Source organism: Neolamprologus multifasciatus, chromosome 23 (genome assembly GCF_963576455.1).
Source record: "Neolamprologus multifasciatus chromosome 23, fNeoMul1.2, whole genome shotgun sequence".
NCBI lineage: Eukaryota > Metazoa > Chordata > Actinopteri > Cichliformes > Cichlidae > Neolamprologus > Neolamprologus multifasciatus.
The window spans coordinates 28547701-28560709 of NC_140460.1; the positions used below are offsets into that span (position 1 = coordinate 28547701).

The following is a 13009-nucleotide window of genomic DNA, read 5'->3' on the forward strand; positions in this document are numbered from 1 at the left end:
AAAACATCAGACTCATGACTTTCAGTAGCTGAAATTTGCACATTGTGTAATGAATAAAAAGTTGCTACATGGATTATCAACCTGTAACAGATTCTCCTTTGTGGCTGTGATTCTAATTAATAATTTTAGATATTATTAAATAATCGGCTCTGCATTCAGGGCATTTATGACCTTTGTGCCCCTCCTTAAAAAGGGATCAACCAATAAAAGCTTGGCAATTAAAATTAGTCACAGCAGGCCATTTGTCCATATTCTGAATTGATGTGAAGGACACTACTCCTCACTGATTGTTTTTTTTAACCCTTCTAACACTAAAAACAGCTAAAGCATGCTATAACATATTAGTGTTTTATTTGACTTGTTAGCTGGCTAAGTATTTTTTAGTAACAATTAAGTGACAGCATTTCCATCATTGACGAGCACAGCTAGTTTTTGGTGTAGTGCAAATGATCCATGGGTGCAAGCCATGTATAGTGGCACCACAGCCAAAGGAATAAAATTAGCACAACATGTAAGAAAATTTGTGTTTGGTTGATTATTTCCTTGGTATAGCAATACTTCTCAAACCAAAATAAGCTGTTTGACACTGGCAGAGAAGATTTGCCAGTGGGTTTTTCATGGGTGCAACCCAGTTGCTGCTCAACCCATGTACTCAGCTATGCTGCTCAAAAATGTGGCACCGTTTAAAGAGATTTATCACCATGAATCGCTGTTACAACAAAGAAGTAATCGATCAAACACAAATTTCCTTACTTTTTGTGCAAAGTTTATTTTGCTTGTTGTTCCTGAATTAGTCATAATGGCCTGTGACTGAGATCTACTTGGCTCCTTGGTTAAAACACATTGTAAGGACAGCTGCTGCTGAGAGAAGGCTGCAGACGTAATGTAGCAGACTGTAGGAGGACACTCGGCAGGGGGCTGACTCACATGACCTGCCTTTTCATTAAGCGAGTCAGAGCAAGAAGTCTGTTATTGGATCCTCCCAATAATCCCCGCAACAATTTATAGCACATCGCACTGCGTGTGCATGTGTGTCTTCTCAACTTAGGTTTTGTGGGAGTCATTGATTCAGTGATGATAACCTATCAGTTATAAATGCACATGTCCTCTCTGCAGTGTGCACCATCAGAGGTACACACACAGGCCTGTCTGTATGAGGTTATTCATTTGACTCACAAGTTTATTATCTGAGTTTCTGGGTTTGTAGCTTTAGACTCCTGGCTGAGATTTTTAAGCATTTTAGAATTTCCTGTGAGCACACGCAAAATGAGAGGTGCATGCATTTGTGTACCTGTTACAACAACAGTCAGGCTCTTAATTAATATCTATTAATATTACCTGTCACAGAGATTGTCAGGACCAAGCAGTAACTCACAAGCTGTTCTTTTTCCCACCTCAGATGGGTAAACTCTCGGAAAATGTTTTCCAGTTAAACCATTTCTTATACAGCAGCTCGGTTCTCTGGGTTGTCATCATAGCGGTTGGGACCTTTCTGATTATCTCTCAGTAAAATGTAATTTAACTTTAATTCGGTTCAGTTCAGTTTTATTTATATAGTGCCAACTCAAAACAGTTGGTTCAAGGTGCTTCATGTTGTAAGGAAAAGACAGCAATATAGAAATAATATATATAAAACACAACACAAAACAGAAATCGCATTGTAAAGGAGCAAATTAAAACATTCATGCATAAGAATAATTATATTTTAGCATAAAAATATCATATGATTAAAGAGCTTGTACATACTGCTGGGTTAACCATCAGGGAACGAACAAGTGGATAGGTCGAATATATTTGTTAAGCAGTGTATATGTGACTTTGTGTAAGTGTTTGTAGAACTGATTATTGAATTAGCTGGGATACAGAGAACTATCATTGTTAGTTTAGCTTAGGGCAAACAAGAATCTGCTCGTATTAACCAATCCACTCTTCTGCACAAATATTTTTCCTAAAATCTGAATCCGAATGATACAGAAATTATTGCTCCCTGAGGCTCTACCTCTCCCTCAAAATATAACTATTCCGCTGTGATGCTGCTTTGAAAAGCAACACTTTCCGTTGCCCGCCCAGGGGACTGAAATAGCCACTAACGTATAGGACCTCATTTCCTCGACTTGACAGTGACAGATATATACTGACAATATGAAACATAAAGCATGCAAACTGCTAAATCTGAAAATGTAAAGCATGTCAGCTAAGCTGCGCCTGATCTTCCTGCAGCACTTGGACTGAATGTGTTTACACTCTACTCCGGTCCCATTTAGTGCACTTGCACACTTTGTTATGTAGCACTTTAATGAAACCGTGTTTTTTAAATGAGACCGCTTAACCCGTTTAAGAAAAAAAAATGCTAACAATTTTTTGTGAAATTGCCACTGTTTTCATCAGAAAGTCCTTGTAACCCACCTACATGTATCTTATTAAATAGTTATTCAGGGTCATTTTTGTTAAAGCACTTTTGGATCAGTTTGGATACAGTGCCTGTTCAAAAGCTCTTGAGTGATGTGGATGATGCAGTACTGGCCACCCACAAGTCTTACTGCAGAGCCACTCTATTCTTTTAACACTGCAGATGGAACCAGGAACCTTTTGGTTGCCGGTCAGCCAACATATCGCAGCCGAGCAGCCGCCCACAGGTTTATCTGGTAATTAAGCCTTTCTAGTGCTGTAGCATTTGTTTGGTCAGGCAAATTCAAAACAAGTCAGTAGAGGAAAGAAACAGAGGGAGAAAGACTGAGTGGGACTGTCGAGGGATGGAGGAGGTGGAGGAGGCGTATTTAGGAAGAGAAAAAAGAAAGCAGAGGGCTGCAGAGCAAGGGAGAGCATGAGAGAGGAATGCAAAAAGAGAGAGGTGAACCCTGGTTTCTAATCCTTCTACCTAGTCTATTTTCCCATCTACTGCAAAAGAGGAGAGCCCAATCTCATTTACACCCCAGCACACGTTTGCCTCCCACCTGCCTCTGGAGGATCCCTAATCAGCCACAATTGGAGAGATAGATTTTTCAAATCGAGCCTTTGATGTGAGGGTTTAACATTTGTTTTTTGATCTAATTATATAATAGGCAGGCCAGCCATGTCAGGGGTAAAGCAGGCAGTGTGTCTTGTCAATGAAACAGCAAATCAGAACAATGCAGATATTGTCCGTGGGGAAACGTTGAACTCTCTGTTGGTAACAGGAAGACTTGTTTGCTTTGAAGTTTTTTTTTTATTATGTTTGATTTTTTTTCAGTGCTTTTTATAGGTCGGTATAATAGTCTCAGCTATTTAAATACAAACTATTTTCCCATGGGGACACCTCATATCTTTAGTCTTTTACCTTTCATCATTTTCAGTTGTATAACTTGAGGTGAAAACCTGGGATACTAATTTCTTGTTTTATTGAGAATTTTTTATCAAGCATCATGGGGTTTTTTTTCAGTCTCAACTTTTATTATCTGTGTTTATGTGCGAGACAGTATGTTTCATAAAGAACTTATTAAAAACACACGGTTCATTTATTTAAGGACTTTAAGAGCTAAATAATAAGTGCAATTACTTACATATGTTTGCTAATAACCCTGTATGTGCTTTATTTATTCAATTCTTTGTAATTCAATTATATAGAAGTTCAAATCAATAAATGCGCAATAATTTTCAACATAACATTTAACCAAGGCTAAATACTGAATAACATCATATACAATTAAAATGGTTGAAGGGTGATAGTATTCTGGGGGCCCACTGCTTTCAACACAGTCTCAACACCTACTGTCTTTTTAAAGGTCAACCATGTACTATGTTTACACCTTATTCTTAATTTCAATCCACTATTGTTATTATTAGTCTTAGAGAATACTATGTTTTCTTGAGTTTTTTGCAAATGTAGGTAATTTTGGAAATGTGTACATCCTAATAAACTGGTAGACGAACCAAAAGTCCCCAGAAGACTACCAACACAAGCTTTAAGGTAATAGATGCAGGTGAAGAAAATGTTGATGACTTGCATGTGGGATTTTATGGCCAGTTTAAATCATAAGAAAATAGCAAGTTGATGTCATTGTGCGCTGTAATTCTGCTTCGTGCTGAAACAGGGTGTTCAGGCAGAAGGCAATAGAGAAGATCTATATAGTGTTAGATGGGTTGAATTACTACATACCAGTGACAAAGGCACATCTAGAAAATCAGATGTGTTTATCACCAAAGGGAATGTCAGTGTCAGTTCCCTTCTATTCAATTCAATTCAGTTGTATTTATATAGCGCCAAATCAGAACAGCAGTCACCTTAAGGTGCTTTATATTGTAAGGTAGACCCTACAATAATACATACAGAGAAAAACCCAACAATCATATGAGCCCCTATGAGCAAGCACTTTGGTGACAGTGGGAAGGAAAAAGTCCCTTTTAACAGGAAGAAACCTCTGGCAGAACCAGGCTCAGGGAGGGGCGGCCATCTTCTGTGACCTGTTGGGGTGAGATTCTGTGATTGCATTAAATGCAATCAGCTGTCAAAATTTAAGACCACCTCATCTCATGATGATTGCAAAGAATGCCTGGTGGGAAGCAGCCTGTCTCCAAACAATGCGGTTACTCTCAGTTTGCAACTAAACTGTCATTCTGTAGCAACTATTCAGTGTTTGTGAAGGAATTTCTGAATTTTTTGTTTCTAATCTGGGTTGTGGCTGGATTTGAACCAGACAGTAAAAGATTTGCAATGTTTATTACAAATTAATCACAGTTAATCGCTGTATTATGACAAACAAGTAATTGCCAACTTGACCCTGTTCAGTCATGAAGTGATAGCAGATTGATTCCATTTTATTTCTATGATATTGCTTGCTGATCTAAAGGGTCAGTTATTCAATTCAATTCAATTCAATTTTATTTATATAGCGCCAAATCACAACAAAAGTTGCCTCAAGGCGCTTCATAGATACAGAGAAAAACCCAACAATCATATGACCCCCTATGAGCAAGCAAGTTATGCATATTACTCCATGCTGTGGCTCCTAAATTGATCACCCTGTCACAGCATAGCCTTTTTGTGCTAGTTGTGATGCCCTACAGGTTAGAGGGTACGTTTGACAGGTTTATCCTGGCATTAGGTTGCACTCCCATTTCCCCACCGGTAGCATGTTGTCTTATCTTATTGCTCTCTGGGATCATAAAATCCATGCCTTCTATATTGATGCTATATTGTTATATTGCTATATTGATTATCTTTATAACCAAGAGTCATATTAGTATATGCTATATGTTGAGTTTTTCACTGTCTATCAGCACTGTTCAATCTCTCACATATTCTCTACCAATGTATTTGCATTTCTACACATGTCACATTTTTGATTTTCAGGTTTTGTTGACAGGAGGTTTTATATATATAAAGCCTCCTGTCAACAAAACCTGAAAATCAAAAATGTGACATGTGTAGAAATATATATATATATATATATATATATATATATATATATATATATATATATATATTAGGGGTGCAGCGATACACAAAATTCACGGTTCGGTTCGATACTTTGGTGTCACGATTCGATATTTTTTCGATACAAAAAAAAATGTTCATGCCTTTTTAATTTGTCATTTATTAAAATTTTAAATATATATTTTAACTCAAAAGTACAGTTTTTAAATTTAATGTTGCTGAAACAACAAAATAATAAAAAAAAAATAAATCTCTCTGATTGAGGAATCACTCATCTTTGGAAAAGAGAGTTTATTACAGAGAAATGGCTCTTTCCAAAATCAAAGCTATACTATACGCTTCTTCTGGGCTATATTCTCAGCAGCATATTAAACATATCAGGTCCCCATAAGGAGAATCATGTGCTAACAGCTGTCTAAATGACTCAGGTAAAGTTTGTAGCATGCGTGCTTGTTGTTTTTGTCTGCTTCCACTTGTCTTTGCACTAGGATGATGTCGGAGTAAATGTGCAGTCATATTCGTTGTGTTCCCACTAGTGCTGTCAGCGTTAATCTCGTTGAAATGACATTAACGCCACAACACGGCAAATCTCCGTTAACGAGCTACCGCGGATCGCCCCGTGCATGGGGCTGGACGGCCAACACGTTAATGAGCTAACTGCGCTAACACACTAGTTCCCACCAATTGAGCATTGCTGGCACATCCGACATACTGTTTTACTTTTGTCCATGACACGCTTACCTTCAGGGTCATACGTCACATGAAGACCAAAATAGTTCCAAACGCCACATCTGAATGAGGGTGGGGGAGGTTCAATTTGCCATGTTGCAACGAGAGCTTAGCTTCTGTCTCGCTAGCTTTCCCTGTGCTCAGTGAATCTGCGTTCGACTACTCCGCCTAGGCTGCACTGTCGAGCGCAGATCCACTGAGCGCTCAACACAGACAGCACTGTCAGAAGAAAAGTTGATAAAATAAATTAAAAATTTTGTATTGTTCGATACATATGCGTACCGAACCGAAAGCACTGTATCGAACGGTTCAATATCGATACGAGTATCGCTGCACCCATAATATATATATATATATATATATATATATATATATATATATATATATATTTGATGCTTGTGAAAGTAGTTTTATTGTGAGAGAAAAACAACATTAAAAATATACAATACACAAACTGAAGATCAATGATCTGTGAATATTTTAACAGTGTATCAATGTATACGCTGTAAAAGCATATATATTATTTTGCCTTAATGATTTTACAAACCTATTTCTCCATTACCTGCTTAATATTTTGGGTTCCTAGATGATAACAGATTTCTTTGCTATAATTGAAGCAGCATTGATTATTTTCAAAAGGTACTGGTTTAAGGTTTTCAGTAGATTTGAGTAGGAAAGTTCTTCTGATAGGAAATAGTGCTAAAAGTGAAGGCTGTGGTGCCATGGTTACCAGTTCATAAATGGAAAAAGATTTGAAAAAGAAATGTGCTGTAGAGATAAGTTAAATGAGTGATACCTTGAGGTTACAAGTCCCTGTGAGTCCCTGCAAGCCAAATAAACATCCCTCACAACAAGTCAATTTCAAACACAAAGAAACTGCACTCCCTATCAGAACTCCCGGAGGAAGCCAACTCAGGCCAACGCAATCTGTTTAAGTTTATTAGAGACAAAAAGCAACAAAGTTTGTCAGCCATTCTTTTGTTTTGTCTTAGGGGAATCTGGGAAAAACCCATTGTTGTTGTTTATTAGCACCATTGTCTTTTATCTCATCAGTGGTCATCTTCCTTGTGCACGCTTTAATCTTGCAGTTCGAGTCAAGGCAATTATCCAAATAACTTAACTAATTACTCCGCGGTTGCTCAGTGGGAACAAAAAAAGTTTCAAGGATGATTAACGATGGATAGAAATCTGTGGATCATTAGAAACTGTTGCACCCCTGTGCAAGTAATTGGAGCATTCACAGCATGAGTGGTCATGCTTTGTTTGCTTTGTAAGGGCAGAAGCCTCTCTTTCACCTTTATGCATTTCCCTCTGCGCATACAGTAGTCACCACTGATCAGATTAAGGATTACTGGTACAATAGTCACTTAATCTCCATGGGAGAGAATGAGAATGAGAGTGAATGCTTTATTCAATTGTGATTTACTTTGCTGGCAGGTCTATTTTGTTCCTCTTCTGTTCATCACTTTTTTTTGTGCTCTTCGCCTCATGAGGATCAATGGTGGCAAGTGCTGTCAATAAAGCAGCGACCTTGTCGTCCTTCCTTAGTTAACACTCAGTTCTGCTGGAGTGGGTGGACAAGAGCTGTGCATGTGAGAAGGGACACTGGAAAAACCATGAGATCCCCTACATTAGTAGTTCACAAATGCTATGTGAATAGTTGGCTTGAAGTGTTAAGCCCATTGCATAGTTGGTGAGATTACAAAATATATAAAGGCAGTCAATTTAAAACATTAGTGCTGCCTCTCTGCTTAATGGGCCAAAGCACCAGGAAATATCTTTCAGTAGTTTTTCCCAACACGAAAAAGTAAAACACATAAACTAACATCCAAACTCTCACTTACATAAAGTATTTTATGAAGCAGTTATTTATGTTGCTCATTCACCCACAAACAAAAGCAGAGTTAGAAAGAGAACTATATAAAGCAGCGGCATTGTGTCAGGGCAAGCAAAGCAAGCAGTGCTCATCTGGTGAAACCTAAAAACAGATATCAGTTAAAATGTACCAAAGTAAAGATTATTACTCTTTTTTTAACTCGTTGTTTAGTCATAAAGCTAATTTTGCTTCCATTCGTCCTTTAAATTACTGTCTTCTTGTAGCCACAGTTGGCTATTGATTCTGAAAGTAGATGTGACCTTGCTTGACCACTGAGACACTGAAATGCATGGGTCCAGTGTTTTGAGGTCATACTTTTGTCCCATTAATAATGGCTTGAATTTGTCCAGATTTAAGGACAGCAGCCTTTTCTGATTGTGTCTTTGATGAGAGAAGTGACAGGAGATTTTTTTTTGTGAGACAAGCTATAGAGTTAGCATTAACAAGTAAACAAGCACACTGTGATTTATAATTGTGACAGATTCATTTTTTTTTTCATATTAACCACATTGGTCAACATGACGTAGAGACACGTAGAGGAGTTAGTCTAGTGTGAAAACATTTTTAATAACTTCTTTATCATGTTAATAAGGAAAGAAGACATCGCCTCCTGCCATGTCTCATTCAATAAAACAGGCATGTTGAACAGGTGCAGGCACCAGCAGCACTTTCAGATTAGCATCTCTCAGAAGTCATTTAGTTGACCAAATATGGAGTTTAACCAGCTGTTTTGCTAACACACAACTTTCTGTTTTAAATACAAATTTTTAATCCCCTGTAGATATTGACAGCTAACTGTGTCACCCACTGTTCGAGTTCAATATTTAAACTATTTTTTCTTGTGTAATTAGTATATTTAATATGCTTTTTTTAAATTTTAAATAAAGGTGTAGGTCTGTTTTTTAATAGAGCTATGAACATGATATGTTACTGGGGTTTAAGCAAAATATAAAGTATTTTAAATAGCAATAATATTGATCCATTTAACACAGATGGGGAATATTTGTCTGCCGAATAATTATTTTTTTCAGTTATGCACAATGTACCAGTAACATTTTCTCTTCGTGTTATAAGTGGGAAATAAACTCCCCACTGTCTTTGTTTCTCTTCTCACCAGCAGAAGTATGTCTGCAGATAAGGAGCTGTTTGGGTAGTACTATATTTGCCAAGTGTAACCTTTAATGGTTGGTTTAATTTGATGGTGGGAAATAAAGGTTGGCCTTTTCCAATTTTCAGGGTAACAGGTTGCCGAAGCGCCCATTTTTGAAACCACAGTTGTAAACACATGCTCATTTTGTTGTCCTGCTTTCAAATCTAGCCACATTTTTATTTTCCCCATATTTCCTAACATCGTCTAGCATATGCTGGAACTACAGTTTATCGTGGCACATCAGTGGGCACTCTTATTCTAATTTTCACTAAGAATTTGCACATTAAAAAAATGTACACATGGGATAAGCAGCTAAATCAGTGGATGACATGCCCTGGGCATCTGTCTTCCTTGAACTTATGGAGGTTCTACATAATGCATTCGATGTGCCAGAGGGTCCTGACTGGTGTGGGTGGAATAAGAGCTGGTCCTAAACCGAGGTCAGGATGACTAACCCTGCTCTGCTGCCGCTGGACTAATATCCCAAGTTAGGTTATCCTCTATTTTATTTTATTTTATTTTATTTTATTTTTATTTTTGGTGGAATATGTAGAATAGCTTTGGTTGTAGAGTGACTCCCTTTAAGCAATGGGTAGATTAATTTGACCTAGATGGGGAATGTGTTCTAATTTTATCATCCTTCTTTGCAGTTCTGGTTGTAGACACTACTATCTTGCTCAAGGGCACTTAAGTAGGCCAAGATGAAGGATGGTCACTCAAGACCATACAGTTCAGTTCAATTGAGCACCATTGATTACCAGCTCCCTGCAGGCTAACACATGTTACTTAATTGGGCTAAAAGTTGCTCTTCTTAGCTGTAGGATATTCTGGTGACAGCTCAATACGGCCCAAGTGACTAGACAGGTTGAAACAAAGGACAGTCTCTGTCATCGACTCTTGCCTCATGAGCTTGAAGAAAGCTGGGACAGGAAGCCATTTTTCTGTGAAAAGCCTTAAATAATCCATAAATAATCTGCAGAGGCCTCCTTTACTACTGCTTATGGACCAGATTTGTGACTGGTCTCCTTTGTCTCCTGAAATGCATGCTTGAATTAGTTTAAAGAGTCTCTAACCATCCTCTACAGTAAATGCGGTGTATGGGAAGCTGTTTAGGATTCAACACCTTTTCCCTTCTCTTTTTGTGAATACCAATCGCATCAAATTCATTTTCCCCTCACAAAATACACTCATTGTCACTGTTATTAGCCCGCTAGTGAAACAGTCTCTGTGTCATGTTATTCATAACAATCAGGCGAGTGTGTATTGTGTGGAATGGTGACTGCAATATAAATGCAGCGCTTTTCAGCCACACTTTAATCGCGCAAACATAAACACAGGAGAAGCGTTGCTAATCCTAATCTACAATAGGATACGGCTATCGTTCCTAATATTGTTTGCTGCTGCTACACAGCCGCCCCCATGAGATTTCATATCTTGTACCCCTCACATTTGTCATGGCCACAGCACTGTTTTACTTTTTTATTTGCTGTTTAAAAATGATTATTTACGTCAGTGAAGGATGTCTTATACCTCTGTAGCAGTATTGACCCTGACCACTTCATGAATATTCTGTCAGTGTTCATCTTCCTGAGCAATCATCAGCAATTTTACAGCATCTGAGCTTCAGTGGCTAGTGGTGAGAATTAATTTATTGAATGGATTCAGTGGCGATTGATTTGTGGGTGGCGTGGACCGTGCAGGGCCGTCCATGTTGGCAGTTGGCACACTTAGTACTCCATTACTATAGAGACGGCTCTTACTTCCAAGGGGCATCAGAGATGACAAGAAAAACAAATACAAATTCAATCACTGAGAATCAGCCTTGTATCACTTAAACACTTGGGACAACAACTCACTCTGAAATGTTTTGAACAGAAAAACCTTCTTGCACTTGAACCATCAATGACTCATTTCCGAGATTCACATTCACAGGGATTTTATTTGTTTAACAGTGAACTGGTTATATGAAGTATGATACTGTAACAGCTTTAAACTCAAACAAAATACAAATTAAAATCACCAGGTGTAATCAATTTTTTAAAATCCCCTTGTTGGTGCATTGAGCGTTTCGCTGATCACCTATCGTCTTATCCCATCTTGTGTTTCCTTACCCCAAGTAGTTCCTTTTGTGGCAGTGTCACTGCTCACTAATAAAAAATGCATATTCCCCAAGTGGTTGTGAATAGTTGGAGGCAGTCGCTGTTCAATCGATTACTAAAGCCCCAGTTATGCAAGCCTGGAGACCAGTGATTGACCACCCGGTAACCTCAGATCTCAAATATAAATATATATTCCCCCGGTCAATTGGCAAGTGGTGGCTGACTGTCACTGGGTAAAAATGGTCACACAGAGGATGCTGTGGGAAAAAAAAGAAGCCTCATTTTAATTACTTTGGTAGGTTTGATTTGATATGTTTATTGATTAGCATTCAAATATCTCAGTGAAGACAGAACAAAGATTTACCACAAAGCAAGAAAGCATGAGACAAGGCTAATCAAAAGGTATTGGCTGAAGCATTTGCTTATTACGCCAACCCTTTTAACAAAAGATCTTTTAGCATGCAGCTCCTGTACACAGGGCTCGAAGCAAATAATAAAATTCAATTCAATTCAATTTCATTTATATAGCGCCAAATCACAACAAATGTCGCCTCAAGGCGCTTCATAGATACAGAGAGAAAAGCCCAACAATCATATGACCCCCTATGAGCAAGCACTTTGGCGACAGTGGGAAGGAAAAACTCCCTTTTAACAGGAAGAAACCTCCGGCAGAACCAGGCTCAGGGAGGGGCGGGGCCATCTGCTGCGACCGGTTGGGGTGAGAGAAGGCAAACAAGGCAAAAACAAAACAAACAAACAAACAAACAAGAAAAAACACCACCACCTTAGTAAGTAACTACATCAAAGCAAAAGAATCAAGAGGTTTTCTGTTTTTTGTTTTTGTTTTTTTGTTTTTTGTTTTTTGTTTTTTTGCTCTTTTCATTCTTGATATATATATTTTTCTAATACTCTATTTTTAAACATATTTTTAAACAAGGAAAATGAACTACACCTTTTTAAATCACTGTCATAACTATTCCACAGTTTAACTCCTCTAACAGAAACACATCTCTGCTTTATATTTGTTCTTATCTTGTTTTTTTTAAAGAAATCTGTTCCCCTTAAGTCATATTGACTCTCTCTGACTTTGAACAGCTTCTGAGTACTGGGGCAAAGCAAGCTATTTTGTGCTTTATACATTATCTGTGCCATTTTATATTCAACTAAATCATAAAATTTCAGGGTATTCAGATTAATAAACAAAAAGTTAGTTGGTTCTATATAGTTTGATTGGTTTATAATTCTTATAGCTCTTTTTTGCAACTTGAAAATAGGAAGAGTGTTCGTTTTATATGCATTACCCCATATCTCCAGACAGTAAGTCATATATGGAAGCAACAGAGTACAATAGAGTGTGTATAATGATTTTTTGTTCAGGACATGCTTTGTTTTATAGAGAATAGCAATGGTTTTTGACATTTTTGTTTTCACATGGTTTATATGAGACTTCCAACTCAGCTTATCATCAATTATCACTCCAAGAAATTTATTTTCGTACACTCTTTCAATTTCAATTCCATTAACCCTGATTTTAGATACATTTTTCATTTGTCTAGTGCCAAAAATAATCAATTTTGTTTTCTTTATATTTAATGATAACTTATTTACATCAAACCAGTTTTTTAATATATTTAACTCCTTTTCCGCTGTAGTCAGAAGCTGTTCCAGGTTTTTACCTGAGCAATACAGAGTGGTATCATCAGCAAACAATACACATTTTAACAGGTGATAGATTGCAGTAG

General features: G+C 37.6%; 1 protein-coding gene and 1 long non-coding RNA gene across 4 annotated transcripts in view; both read left to right on the plus strand.

Annotated features, from left to right (window-relative positions):
• ncam2a (neural cell adhesion molecule 2a) overlaps window positions 1–13009 on the plus strand; it is a 401748-nt gene that overhangs the window by 125935 nt on the left and 262804 nt on the right. The gene's annotated exons all lie outside the window — the stretch shown is intronic.
• Window positions 5358–13009, plus strand: part of LOC146491882 (uncharacterized) — a 36493-nt gene continuing 28841 nt past the window's right edge. The window contains exon 1 of the long non-coding RNA XR_014872542.1: window positions 5358–11566. This is a non-coding gene — a long non-coding RNA (uncharacterized LOC146491882). The remainder of the gene's footprint in view (window positions 11567–13009) is intronic.